Here is a 15,803-nt window from a genome sequence, read left to right as displayed (position 1 = left end):
TCAAAATGATAATTATTCAAAAATCATTAAACATAAAGAAAAAAATAGAGGTATGAATTATTTTCTTTGAAGGCCCTAAATGCTATCTACAGAATATAGCAAGCAAAGCAAAAAGTATGCAAAATAATAATGTTCCAACACGCGTTCTACATGTAGATGATGATGATGATTCAGTACGCAAAATCCCTGGTATTTTTCCGTCTTGTAAAATACCCTTTTCATCCCGGCAGGTTTTTGTCTTAACCAACCAAAAATCTTGATTTTTTTAAATGAGGATAATAAGCCATGTTTCTTATCATATGCAAATTCCTGAATGGAATGTTAAAATGAAGAAGCTAAGCCCTAAATGCTATCTACAGAAGATAGCAGCAAAGCAATAAAACATGCAAAATAATAATGTTTCAAAAAACATTGCCTAACACGCGTTCTAGATGATGATGATTCAGCACGCAAAATGTGAGGATTCAGTACGCAAAATCCCGGGGCAAAACAGCTAGGCCTATAATTGGCCGCGCGCTTAGAAAAATAGCCAATATGCCGAATACAAAGCTATCATGAAGAAGCTGACCAAAAGTTAAAATGGCATTGATATATCATAGATTATCAGGAACAGAAAGGAAAAAATATAAAACAAAACAAAATGCAAAACTATAAAGAAATGTTAAAAGGAAGAAGCTGACCAAAATTTAAAACGGCACTAACATAGCAGAGATTATGCAGGAACGTGAAGGGAAAAAATAAGAAACAAAACAAAAACAAAACAAAAAAACAATGATGATTTAGTACGCAAAAAGTTACATTTTTTCTTATATAACCCGCCGTTAGTTGATATCTTGAGATAGTCAAAATAATAATAATTAATAAAATCATTAAACACTAAAGAAAAAAATAGAGGGGTCAGTCCATGTCGAAACAGACTGAGTGTACACCCACCCTCTTGGATTATGCTCTCCTTTGGCTCAGGGGTACCTTTCATGGACCCCTAGGTGAGGTCACAAGAAAAAATTCAAATTCAATTTCGTTTCCGAAAGGCGGGCCATCTAAGTTTGGCGACCTTGACCAAAATTGGGAATTTAAGGTGTCCAAATGACAAAGCGCTCTCTTTGAGAGGCATTTTCTTCTTAATTAAATCAGTTGTGACCCTCTTTTTGAATGTGGTCACTCACTGGCTGTGTCTGAAATGCCTAATGCCAAAAAAGATTGATTTCGGAATTTCGTTGGGATTTCAGAGGGGGACAAAATCAGCACTTCATACTGTTCAATCAAATTATCTTTGATTTTGAAGGACCCATGATAATGCCACAGTGCACTTATAGGTCCTAATTATGTTCAGAATGGATTAACCATGTGCCAATGTCTATGAGCAATTAAAAAAAAGAAATTTCTAGACCCCCTACAGACTATTAGACCCCCCTAAAGTGGTTCAGCCACAAATGGCGCTTAAAATCTGCAATTTTGACACCAAATAACTTTAGGTGTACACCAGATATGAATTTCTAGTCTTTTGCATCTGAAAGAATGTAGTCTAATGTTACTAGGAACATAAGATTTGTTTTGTATTTTTGTGTTTTGATACTTTCAAAAGGTCGTTGACCTATGAACATTTTTCGTCATAGCGCCTCCTGAAAGGTCTGACACATAACAAACTATACATTTTTGGAATCCTCATGACCATACGAGTAATTTGATATATTACTTGACATAATTGGGAGCATTCTGAAAATTTGACCCCCATAACCTGTACTTTGCATGTGCATCGTTGCCGGTAAGTGCATTTTTGACCCCCTTAAAAATCCATACAGAGGATTAAAAAGTAGTTTTTTCTTATTACTTGACTCAAGAGCAACTTGAAATATCAGGATAAATAATACAAATGGCTATAAAGTGATCAAAAATATAAAAAAATATCATACTAAAATTGGCATTTTGTACCGTATCCTGTATGCATGGTATGTTAGGCAAAAATGACTATTTTTGAAAGCGTCAACTTAATACTAAAACACAAAAAATACAAAACAAATCTTATGTTCCTAGTAACATTAAACTACATTCTTTCAGATGCAAAAGACTAGACATAGGGCCTGCACTTTGGCTCGTTTTTTGCAGGTTTACATGGTCCAATAATCACAAGATGACTGACATGTGGTAACAAAGGAAGCAGTCACTGCAATTTGATTATGTCCCATATGATTGGCCATTCAAGACACCCATGTGAATATACTATAGCGGCCTTTTCAAAATATAATACCTGTTTGCTTGATTGCATTGACAATACCCGGGAACAATAGGCCTACACACAGTCCCGGTCCCCGCACTCCGTGCATCCGCGGGTATTCATGCTTGTCGGTGAACTTTAAAAGCACCCCCTTTTGCATCTCATTTCGCGAAGTTTTTAGGGGAAAAACACCCCTTTTTTAGCGATTTCGCGAATTACTTGCCCTTCGACAATACCCCTTTTTTCTCTAAAAACGCGAACGATATATCTAATATACCCTTTCTGGCAGAAACGCGTAGGCTGTTCGATGAAGATATCCTTCTTTTTCAATTTCGCGAACACGTGGTTTGAATAAACTCCCCTTTTTTGTGTGTTTCGCGAATCGCGTTTCTTCATCTGAAAACACCCATTATTTCGCGAAATTTTCGACGAGCATGAATACCCGCGGATGCACGGAGTGAGCACGGTGAAGTTGGCTCGAGATTCGAGATTAGAGATTAGACATTCGTTATTACATTGAATATTACACTTTCAATCATTTTTATGCATCAATCAAGTGTACGGGAGTAAATTCTGACAATTTCAGACCAGTTTTGGACTTTCAAAATTTTTGGCCCAACTATCAAAAATTTTGGCCCAGAAATTTTAAAATGTCAAAACATCGTTATTTGACCGAATTTCGGCCTATAAACAACTTTCATGTGCAGATCAAGTGTTCTAGAGTATTTTGACACCATTTTGGACCCTCAAAAATTTTGGCCCAGAAATTTCAAAACTACGTTATTTAACCAAATTTCGGCCTAAAAATAACTTTCATGTACAGATCAAATGTTCTAGAGTATTTTGACAACCTTTTGGACTTTTAAAAATGTTGGCCCAACTATCAAACATTTTGGCCCAGAAATTTTAAAATGTCAAAACATCGTTATTTGACCGAATTTCGGCCTAAAAATAACTTTCATGTACAGATCAAGTGTTCTAGAGTATTTTGACACCCTTTTGGACTTTCAAAAATTTTGGCCCAGAAATTTCAAAATTTCAAAACTACGTTATTTAACCGAATTTGAGCCTAAATATAACTTTCATGTACATATCAAGTGTTCTAGAGTATTTTGACACCCTTTTGGACTTTCAAAAATTTTGGCCCAGAAATTTCAAAATTTCAAAACTACGTTATTTAACCGAATGTCGGCCTAAAAATAACTTTCATGTACATATCAAGTGTTCTATAGTATTTTGACACCCTTTTGAACTTTCAAAAATGTTGGCCCAGAAATTTCAAAACTACGTTATTTAACCGAATTTCGGCCTATAAACAACTTCCATGTACAGATCAAATGTTCTAGAGTATTTTGACACCATTTTGGACTTTCAAAAATTTTGGCCCAGAAATTTCAAAATTTCAAAACTACGTTATTTAACCGAATTTCGGCCTAAAAATAACTTTCATGTACAGATCAAGTGTTCTAGAGTATTCTGACACCCTTTTGGACTTTCAAAAATTTTGGCCCAGAAATGTCAAAACTACGTTATTTCACCGAATTTCGGCCTAAAAACAACTTTCATGTACGTCATTTTTAGACATTCGACACCACTTTAGACATTCGAAAAATTTTGACCAAAAGATCTCAATTTTTAGACATTTCGCAGAATTTCGATCTAAAAACCACTTTTCTACACAGATCACGTGTCTTGGAGTAATATGACACCATTTTTGACCTTCCCGAAAATATCTGACAAAAAAATGCATTTTTAGACATTCGAGATTAGAAATTAGACATTCGTGATTTCCGAAAACTGTCATATATAAACCACTTTTTGACATCAAAATATTTTTGACCCAAAAAATTGCATTTTTAGACATTCGAGATTAGAAATTAAACATTCGTTATTCCGCAGAATTTCGATCTAAAAACCACTTTTCTACACAGATCACGTGTCCTGGAGTAATATGACACCATTTTTGACCTTTCCGAAAATATCTGACCCAAAAATTGCATTTTTAGACATTCGAGATTAGAAATTAGACATTCGTGATTTCCGAAAATTGTCATATAAAAACTACTTTTCGATCAAGTGCCATGGAGTCATCTGACACCACTTTTTGACATCAAAAAATGTTTGACCCAAAAAATTTCATTTTTAAGACATTCGAGATTAGAAATTAGACATTCGTTATTCCGCAGAATTTTGATCTAAAATCCACTTCTCTACACCGATCACGTATCATGGAATCATTTGACATCATTTTTAGACATTCGACACCACTTTAGACATTAGACAAATTTTGACCAAAAAAATTTCAATTTTAGACATTCGTGATTTCGCAGAATTTCGATCTAAAACCACTTTTCTACACAGATCACGTGTCCTGGAGTAATATGACACCATTTTGACCTTCCGAAAATATCTGACCCAAAAATTGCATTTTAGACATTCGAGATTAGAAATTAGACATTCGTGATTTCCGAAAATTGTCATATAAAAACCACTTTTCTACATCGATCAAGTGCCATGGAGTCATCTGACACCACTTTTGACATCAAAAATGTTTGACCCAAAAATTTCATTTTAAGACATTCGAGATTAGAAATTAGACATTCGTTATTCCGCAGAATTTTGATCTAAAATCCACTTCTCTACACCGATCACGTATCATGGAATCATTTGACATCATTTTTAGACATTCGACACCACTTTAGACATTAGACAAATTTTGACCAAAAAAATTTCAATTTTTAGACATTCGTGATTTCGCAGAATTTCGATCTAAAAACCACTTTTCTACACAGATCACGTGTCCTGGAGTAATATGACACCATTTTGACCTTCCTGAAAATATCTGACCCAAAAATTGCATTTTTAGACATTCGAGATTAGAAATTAGACATTCGTGATTTCCGAAAATTGTCATATAAAAACCACTTTTCTACATCGATCAAGTGCCATGGAGTCATCTGACACCACTTTTTGACATCAAAAAATTGTTTGACCCAAAAAAATTAAGACTTTGATATTAGAAATTAGACATTCGTTATTCCGCAGAAGTTTCGATCTAAAAACCACTTTTCTACACAGATCACGTGTCCTTGAGTAATATGACACCATTTTTGACCTTCCCGAAAATATCTGACCCAAAAAATTGCATTTTTAAGACATTCGAGATTAGAAATTAGACATTCGTTATTCCGCAGAATTTTGATCTAAAATCCACTTCTCTACACCGATCACGTATCATGGAATCATTTGACATCATTTTTAGACATTCGACACCACTTTAGACATTAGACAAATTTTGACCAAAAAAATTTCAATTTTTAGACATTCGTGATTTCGCAGAATTTCGATCTAAAAACCACTTTTCTACACAGATCACGTGTCCTGGAGTAATATGACACCATTTTTGACCTTCCCGAAAATATCTGACCCAAAAAATTGCATTTTTAGACATTCGAGATTAGAAATTAGACATTCGTGATTTCCGAAAATTGTCATATAGAGAAAAACCACTTTTCTACATCGATCAAGTGCCATGGAGTCATCTGACACCACTTTTTGACATCAAAAAATTTTGACCCAAAAAAACACATTTTTAGACATTCGAGATTAGAAATTAGACATTCGTTATTCCGCAGAATTTCGATCTAAAAACCACTTTTCTACACAGATCACGTGTCCTTGAGTAATATGACACCATTTTTGACCTTCCCGAAAATTTTTGACCCAAAAATTGCATTTTTAGACATTCGAGATTAGAAATTAGACATTCGTTATTCCGCAGAATTTTGATCTAAAATCCACTTTTCTACACCGATCACGTATCATGGAATCATTTGAAATCATTTTTAGACATTCGACACCACTTTAGACATTCGAAAAATTTTGACCAAAATATTTCAATTTTTAGACATTCGTGATTTCGCAGAATTTCGATCTAAAAACCACTTTCCTACACAGATCACGTGTCCTGGAGTAATATAACACCATTTTTGACCTTCCCGAAAATATCTGACCCAAAAAACGAATTTCGAGATTAAAAATTAGACATTCGTTATTCCGCAGAATTTCGATCTGAAAACCACTTTTCTACTCCGATATAAGCCACCGTGTTCTCTACTCCGAAAACGAAAAAAGGTTCTCTATTCCGAATATGAAAAAAGGTTCTCCATTCCGAAATCTGGGCCCGTGACTTTGACCTCTGGGGCCAAGATGGGCAAAGGATAAATCTACGGGGTAGGGCCCGTTAGTATACCACATATGGGCTCTGGGGCCTTCGTAGTTTTAGCGCTAGCCATGACAGAATGATGTGTTTGATGACAGATGGGCCTGAGAGCACATTAGACACAGCAAATTGCATTTTGAAAACGAGGAATGTCCTTCTGATGTCAAATAATTTTGATTTAAAAAAAAAAAAAAATCGCAATATAATAAAAATTGTATGGCAAATTATTAAAAATTTATATTTTTGATATTTAACAGTCCTTGAAGTGAACGTTAAAAAACTAATGACATATACTCGAATGTCTAAAAAAAACTCTACAAAAGTTGTTTTTAGGTCGAAATTCTGTGCAATAACGAATGTCTAAAAATCTATTTTTTTCTCAAAAATGTTCGAGTGTCTAAAAATGGGATCAAATAACTCCAGGACACATGATCGGTGTAGAAAAGTCGTTTTTATATGACAATTTTCGGAAATCACGTCTAATCAATGTCTAATTTCTAATTTTTTTGGGTCAACGTTTTTTGATGTCAAAAAGTGGTGTCAGATGACTCCATGGCACTTGATCGGTGTAGAAAAGTGGTTTTTATATGACAATTTTCGGAAATCACGAATGTCTAATTTCTAATCTCGAATGTCTAAAAATGCACTTTTTTGGGTCAAAAATTTTCGGGAAGGTCAAAAATGGTGTCATATTACTCCAGGACACGTGATCTGTGTAGAAAAGTCGTTTTAGATCAAAATTCTGCGAAATAACGAATGTCTAAAAATTGAGATTTTTTGGAATGTCTAAAGTGGTGTCGAATGTCTAAAAATGATGTCAAATGACTCCATGGCACGTGATCGGTGTAGAAAAGTGGATTTTAGATCGAAATTCTGCGGAATAACGAATGTCTAATTTCTAATATCAAATGTCTTAATTTTTTGGGTCAAAAATTTTTTGATGTCAAAAAGTGGTGTCAGATGACTCCATGGCACTTTATCGGTGTAGAAAAGTGGTTTTTATATGACAATTTTCAGAAATCACGAATGTCTAATTTCTAATCTCGAATGTCTAAAATGCAATTTTTTGGGTCAAAAATTTTCGGGAAGGTCAAAAATGGTGTCATATTACTCCAGGACACGTGATCTGCGTAGAAAAGTGGTTTTTAGATCGAAATTCTGCGACATAACGAATGTCTAAAAATTGAGATTTTTTGGTCAAAATTTTTGGAATGTCTAGTGGTGTCGCATGTCTAAAAATGATATCAAATGACTCCATGACACGTGATCGGTGTAGAAAAGTGGATTTTAGATCGAAATTCTGCGGAATAACGAATGTCTAATTTCTAATCTCGAATGTCTAAAATGAAATATTTTGGGTCAAAATATTTTTGATGTCAAAAAGTAGTGTCAGATGACTCCATGGCACTTGATCGATGTAGAAAAGTGGTTTTTATATGACAATTTTCAGAAATCACGAATGTCTAATTTCGAGTCTCGAATGTCTAAAATGCAATTTTTGGGTCAAACATTTTCGGAAGGTCAAAATTGTGTCATATTACTCCAGGACACGTGATCTGTGTAGAAAAGTGGTTTTTCGATCAAAATTCTGTGAAATAACGAATGTCTAAAAATTGAGATGTTTTGGTCAAAATTTTTGGAATGTCTAAAGTGGTGTCGAATGTCTAAAAATGATGTCAAATGACTCCATGACACGTGATCGGTGTAGAAAAGTGGATTTTAGATCGACATTCTGCGGAATAACGAATGTCTAATTTCTAATCTCGAATGTCTAAAAATGAAATTTGTTGGGTCAAAAAATTTTTGAATGACCAGAAATGGTGTCAAAATACTCTAGAATACTTGATAGGTACATAAGAGTCGTTTTATGTCTAAATTCATCTAAATAAGCAAGTTGAAACATTTTGAAATTTCTGGGCCAAAAGTTTTGAAGGACCAAAAATGGTGTCAAAATGCTCTAGAAAACTCGATCGGTACATTGAAGTTGTTTTTAGGTCTAAATTCACCTAGATAAGAAAGTTGAAACATTTTGAAATTTCTGGGCCAAAATTTTTGGCCCAAAATGGTGTCAAAATGCTCTAGAAAACTCAATTGGTACATTAAAGTTGTTTTTAGGTCTAAATTCACCTAGATAAGAAAGTTGAAACATTTTGAAATTTCTGGGCCAAAATTTTTGAAGGACCAAAATGGTGTCAAAATGCTCTAGAATACTCGATCGGTACATTTAAGTTTTAGGTCTAAATTCACCTAGATAAGAAAGTTGAAACATTTTGAAATTTCTGGGCCAAAATTTTTGAAGGACCAAAATGGTGTCAAAATGCTCCAGAAAACTCGATCGGTACATTGAAGTTGTTTTTAGGTCTAAATTCACCTAGATAAGCAAGTTGAAACATTTTGAAATTTCTGGGCCAACATTTTTGAAGGCCCAAAAATGGTGTCAAAATGCTCTAGAAAACTCGATTGGTACATTAAAGTTGTTTTTAGGTCTAAATTCACCTAGCTAAGAAAGTTGACACATTTTGAAATTTCTGGGCCAACATTTTTGAAGGACCAAAAATGGTGTCAAAATGCTCTAGAATACTTGATAGCTACATTTAAGTTGTTTTAGGTCTAAATTCACCTAGATAAGAAAGTTGAAACTTTTTGAAATTTCTGGGCCAACATTTTTGCAAGACCAAAATCGGTGTCAAAATACTCTAGAATACTCGATCGGTACATAAAAGTTGTATTTAGGTCAAATTCGGCCAAAATAACGAAGTTCAAAAAATTCAAATTTTGGGCCAAAATTGGGCCAAAAATTTTGAATGTCTAAAATATGTCTGATATTACTCCCGTACACTTGATTGATGCATAACAACGATTGAAAGTGTAATATTCAATGTAATAACGAATGTCTAATCTCTAATCTCTAATCTCGAGCCAACTTCACCGTGCTACGGAGCGCGGGGACCGGGCACACAGTATATGCATTGGACAAACTTTTTACAATAAGCATGATAAGTGATGATGTGACCTCCAGATTTATACATCGTTCGTCTCGCACACTGACAACATTTGATTGAATGGACTGTAGGCTACTGCGCCGTGATTACGGTGAAGGACACTTTTCAAATCCTTTGTTTGGAGCCAATCAATAAAAGCATGCAGGGCCTCTATACCCACGTACAGTTTATCCCTTACATAACCTATGTCTTGAATACGCTGGCAAAGTTATGTAATAATCGGATTAATACTATATATATAGCAGTAGGTAAAAACAAGTTTTGAATAATCCGCGCTACAAAGTCCCATTCAGTGATCCCAGCGAAAGTGAAAAAAAAAATCAAATTGTTACGTTTATAAATTTTTTTAATGAAAAACAAATGGCAAAAAAACAAAACAGGAAAACGACAGTATTGACGAAGTTGAAGCCCCATTCAAATACATGTAGCTAATTTATATACTGTCAGTACCTGTATATAAATTACAGACTCACGTAAATGCATTATTTTTTGCCTTAGACACACGGCTTTCGGCTGAACCACTGCACTAGCAAGCTTTGTTAGCACATCTATGACAATGACGAAAGGTATAAAATCAGCCATATAAGGCCTTTAGATAGCAGAAGACACCAAATGACCAAATTGGTGTTTTATGACCTTTGACATTCTTTTGTGGCGAGTGACATGGTCTTTCAATTCACGCCGAGTTCAAAGAATTCAAAAGATAACCTCTGCCCCAATAATCCCAAGCAATTGTCTGAAACTGCTCCTCGGATCATAAGAACTCAGTCCTCAAGTGATAGTCATATCAGAATGGAAACCTATCTTTATCTAATCTCAGTACCAGTGAATCAAGTTCAGGCTCCTTACGTGCTCAGAATGGGATGTCATGCTTGTTTCTTAATACTCGTAGCCTCAAAAACAAACTCTTGGACTTTCAAGCTCATGTTTATAATTTCAACTTCAAAATTATAGGCGTGGCTGAAACCTGGCTGGCAGATCACGTCCCCAGTAGTTGCATTCTGCAAGATTTTACCATATTAAGAAATGATCGGAACACACATGGTGGTGGTGTCTTACTGGCTTTTGCCCCAGAACTCCAGCCAATTCATGTTGTTCCAAATCATAACTTTCAAAACAGATTCTCAATCCGTTTGGGCCTCAGTAGTTATTGGTAAGCAAAGATGGCTATGTGGAGTGTTCTATCGTCCTCGTAGGAATGACATGGAATCACTAGACTGCCTTGAAGAAACCCTGTACAGCTTACACCCTGAACGCTATGCTGGCACACTCCTTATGGGAGATTTCAATGTCGATCAATCTCAATCAAACCACAATAGTATATATGTTACTCGCCTATCTGATATTGCTGACTCTTTTGGATTACACCAACATGTAAACGAAATCACCCGAAATAATCCAGATTCAATCCTGGACCTTGTTTTCAACACCAACGTCAACCCTGATCATATAGCAGATGTTGCCGCCTCTGAAAAGTTGGCCACATCTGATCATTACATGGTGACATTCAATATTAAAATCAATACCAAGAAACTTGTCGCCCTTACCGCAAGGTTTATCAATATGCTAAAGCCGATTGCAACTTGCTTAATGCTCTTATTCTGGAAACCAACTGGGACAATATCATCATTGACAATGATATTGATAATACTTGGAATGGTTTTGTTGAAACCTTTTTTCTTTGTGTCAATAGAGCTATACCTAGTACAGTTAGGCGTTCTAGAGCCAAACCTTGGGTTACTCCTGACATTAAAAAGTTAATCTCTAAGAAACACAAGGCTTTCAACAAAGCTAAAAAGTCTGACAGCAATCTACTGTGGAACAAATATAAATCTCTCCGAAACCAGGTAAAATACGCTCTCAAAAGATCGTATCAAGATCACTGGCTCAACATGGTCAACAAAATGACAATATGAAAAGATTTTGGAGTTTTGTTAAGTCATCTCGCTCTCAACCTGAAAATATCTCTTTTAATATTGATAACCTACCATGTACTGCTCCAGACTTAATCGCTCAGAGATTCAATGATCTTTTTGCTAGTTTCTTCACACATACTGATGATACTGTGGAAATTACATCTCCAGAACTCATAGTTGAACCCTTTTCCAACATCAAGTTTAATTCTGAAATGGTTCTAAACAGAATTAAAAAATTGGCTGCTGATAAAGCCGTCGGGCCTGATAACATCTCGGGCCGTATGTTAAAGATGTGTGCTCATAGCATAGCCCCAGTTCTTGTGCGTATATTTAGTATGTCTGCTGCATTAGGCAAATTGCCCATGGGTTGGAAAATAGCCCATGTAGTCCCTGTGTACAAGAAGGGGGATCGTTCTACTTTGTCTAACTATAGACCTATAGCCTTAACGTCCGTGGTTGGTAAAATGCTTGAGGCTCTCGTTTGCGATGAGCTGAGAAGTCACCTGCTCACAAATGGTCTCATGTTTGAAAATCAGCATGGGTTTTCTCCTGGCAAATCATGCACCACGGCCCTTTGTGAAGCCACCACAGAATGGCTTGGTGCCCTTGATCGTCGGACTAATCCAACTGCGCGTATCGATCTTATATCCGTGGATTACAGCCGCGCATTTGATTCTATTTCACACCATGTGCTCATTAAAAAGCTTCATAAGACCTACGGCATTCGCGGACCTTTATTGCAATGGATAACATCATTCCTTACTTGCCGTCGACAACGTGTCATGTTTCGCGGTGCTAGTTCTGAGTGGACCAATGTATTATCTGGGGTCCCTCAGGGATCTGTTTTGGGCCCACTTTTGTTTAATATATACGTTAACGATCTTCATCTTCATCTTCAGTCTCCCATGTACGCTTATGCTGATGACACGTTCATTTTTAGGATCATTAAAGATGACACGGATATTACTATATTGCAATCTGATCTGGACAAATTAAACTGGTGGTCAAACAATAACGCTCTTCAATTAAACCCATCTAAATGCCAAGTCATGTGCATAAGCAGGCGCAAAAACAAACCTGTTCCTGTCTACCACGTCAATAACACTAGTCTTGCTACTACTGATAACCTTCGTCTCCTAGGTGTAACAGTCTCCAGTGATCTTTCGTGGAATTGTCACGTCAACAACATTGTCAAAAAGTGCAATAAATTACTTGGTTTTACCAGAATTGTCGCGGGAAGTAAGAACTCCTATGTTCTACTCAAACTTTACCAGTCGCTCATTTTGCCAATACTAGATTACTGCTCGCCTGTTTGGAATGTTTACAAGAAATGTAATATTGATAAATTGGAACAAATACAGCATCGTGCTACTAGGTCAATTCTTTGTCAACGTAGGGGGGATCAATCATACGAGGACAGACTCAGAACTCTAAATCTCACAACTTTGAAAACTAGAAGGACTTATTTGTCTGTTTCATTCGCTTGTTCTTGTCTTACTAATGCCAATCCCTTTCTTTTTTCCAGGTGGTGTGTTAATACGAGACATGAAGCTTTAATTTTTAAACAATCAATCACTCCTAAAACAGATGCTTACAAAAACTGTCTTTTAGTTAATTTCCCAGTGTTATGGTCTTCAATTCCATCCGATGTCAGAGACTCATATCTCACCTGTAGCAAGTCTACTTTTAAATCTCAACTCAAATCTCACTATATGGAGCATGATGATTAATTTGTATTGATGCCTTTTGTATTTTTTTTTAATATGATAAGTATGTGTGTGGTCTGCTGAGTTGGGAGCGCTGCGCCTTATGGTGACAGTGCTCTTTTTTGCTTTCAGTGTTCCCCGGCAGCTCAGTAGACCCAATTTGTTGTTTTGTCTCAATTTTGTTGTTAATTGCCAGATGAATAAAATAAAAATAAATAAAATAAAATAATGTCCAAAATATAAAAATTACTGACTATCATTGAAGACCGAGTTCCGCAGTCTAGTATCCAAAATCTGAATTTTGATGATTTTTACGATCGTCGGATGAAAAAAAATCAAAAATCACTGAATATTCCTTTAGTTCCTCCTCTCCTTACCCTGGCAACATAAATCAAAGAAAAATAAATAAAACAAGAAAAGAAAAAAAAGAGAAAAAGAAAATTAACCAAATTAAAGACTTAATGTACATGTACGATCATTATATACTCAAAATAATTACTCGTAATAATTATCGGGAATGGTTTCTGTTAATTTTGAGCTGAAATAATAAGGTAAAGTGAAAGAAACACTGCTTGTTATTTTGGCCGTTTAACACGCAGTTCTATGGGAGGACATTATGACTTTATGTCGAACTTTGCTCTATTTACCTACAAACACAAGCAATTTGGCTGATTCCATTTAGGTGCAAGTTGTAAACATTACAAATATGCTAAAAAATCAGGTTTGAAAAAAATTAACCAAATTCATATTATAAGATCGTACATTATGACTTTAAGGGATCTGGAATGAGCGTTTTGAGTTTTTCGATAGTATTTTTTGTGGGACATGAGAGCACATCAGACATATCGAATTGCATTCTGAATACGAAGAATGTCTTTCTGATATCAAATAAATTTCATTGAAATTTATGATATAATACAAATTTTATGACAAATTATTAAAATTTGATATTTTTCACATTTTGATATTATAACAGTCCTCGAAGTAAATATCATAAATCTAATGATATATTCTTAAACAGTCCCTGGTATACCATACATGTACCTATGTATAGTAATTTTGCTTTATCTGTTTTGTGCTGTTTAAACAAATAGTTAAACATAATTTCCATAAAATGTAAGCTTTTACTGTCAGATATGTCCCTTTTAATTTTGAGCAGAACAAGTGAGGTAAAGCAAAGAAAATTGGAATTTACTACTACTACTACTAGCGCCAAAGAATGTTATACGATTGTAAAACGGTACGATCCTTTGGGTGGGGTGTGTAGGTGTGCGTATGTGTGTCCTGCACGCGTATTTTTTCTGAACTATAATGGGACGCAATACGATACCGGTATGTTATAAGAATCAAACTTACAAGAAAAATGGCTCTTGTCAAATCCTACAATTCTGTCAGAGAAAATATGCATATTTGCATTACATTTTTAATTAATTGACATAATTGATTAATTAATAAATATTTTATTTAATGATTTACCATAATTCCAAACATGTCAAACAATGTGTCAAATTAAAGCTAATGAAATGCTTTATAAATTGGTCAGATAGAGCACATTTTGCAGAATGCATTTAGTATTTTAGTTACATGACTCCAAACATTCTATTCCAATTTTTTGCTATACACGCATAGGAGCTGTACTTTTAAAATCCGCGCCTAATCAATAATAATAGTCTTTCACTCCATTGTCAAACCTAGAGTGTGATGGTTTTGTAGCAGATGACAGTGCTCATTCAAGCCTGTCAAGGTCAGTTAGTAGCCACTTGCTGAATGGATGGCCATTATCAGCTATCAAAGAGATGCCTTGTGCAGCTGCCAATCACAGTAGAGGTTTGATAACATTTTGAAAAAAAAAAAAAAATGATATAAGGACAAAGCTGTGCATGTTGGTACTTAATTGTTTGGATTCTTATGTTGAAATGCCCTTGTATTAGTATTTTTATGTGTAGTGTATGTTGTTCATAAATTATATAGCATAAATTATGGGCATTTTTGCTCTGTTGCACTGTACCATTATGGAATATGAGCAAATCAATTACCGACACAAGCAAGTATACAGTGCATTATTTTATTTTTATTTCGTATCTCAGGAGCACAGCTCACTTGGTAAGGCATCAGAATTTTGTTCACGAGCGCTTCGAACCTTAAATCGAAAGGTGGTGAGTTCGAGCCTCATCACGGTCACATTAATTTTATAAACCAAATATTGTTCGAACTGTTCATATTTGTTTTTCTTTTATTGTTTCTTTTCTTTGTCTTTTTTTTTTTTCTTGTTTTTTTTTTTTTTTATTTATTTTTTTATTTGATTCATATTGCCAAGGTAAGGAGAGGAGGGAACTAACGGCCCATTCAGTGATTTTTTTTTTTTTTTTTTCGTAAAAATCATCAAAATTCAGATTTTGTACTGCGGTGCTCAGTCTTCAATGATATAGTAGTCAGTAATAATCTTTTGGTCATTATATGACTATCATCATTTGACGACTGAGTTCTTATGATACATCATCCGAAAAGCAGTTTCAGACAATTGCTTGGGATTGTTGGGGCAGAGGTTATCTTTTGAATTCTTTCATGACCACTGAAGCAGAGTCAAACCTGTCAAGGACACTCGGCGTGAATTGAACTGACCATGTCACTCGCCACAAAAGAATGTCAAAGGTCATAAAACATCAATTTGGTGTCTTCTGCTAGTGGTTCAGCCAAAAGCCGTGTAGGCCTATTTAAGACAAATGCATTTACGTGAATCTG

Source organism: Amphiura filiformis, chromosome 6 (assembly GCF_039555335.1).
Source record: "Amphiura filiformis chromosome 6, Afil_fr2py, whole genome shotgun sequence".
NCBI classification, from domain to species: domain Eukaryota; kingdom Metazoa; phylum Echinodermata; class Ophiuroidea; order Amphilepidida; family Amphiuridae; genus Amphiura; species Amphiura filiformis.
This window is presented reverse-complemented; position numbering follows the sequence as displayed.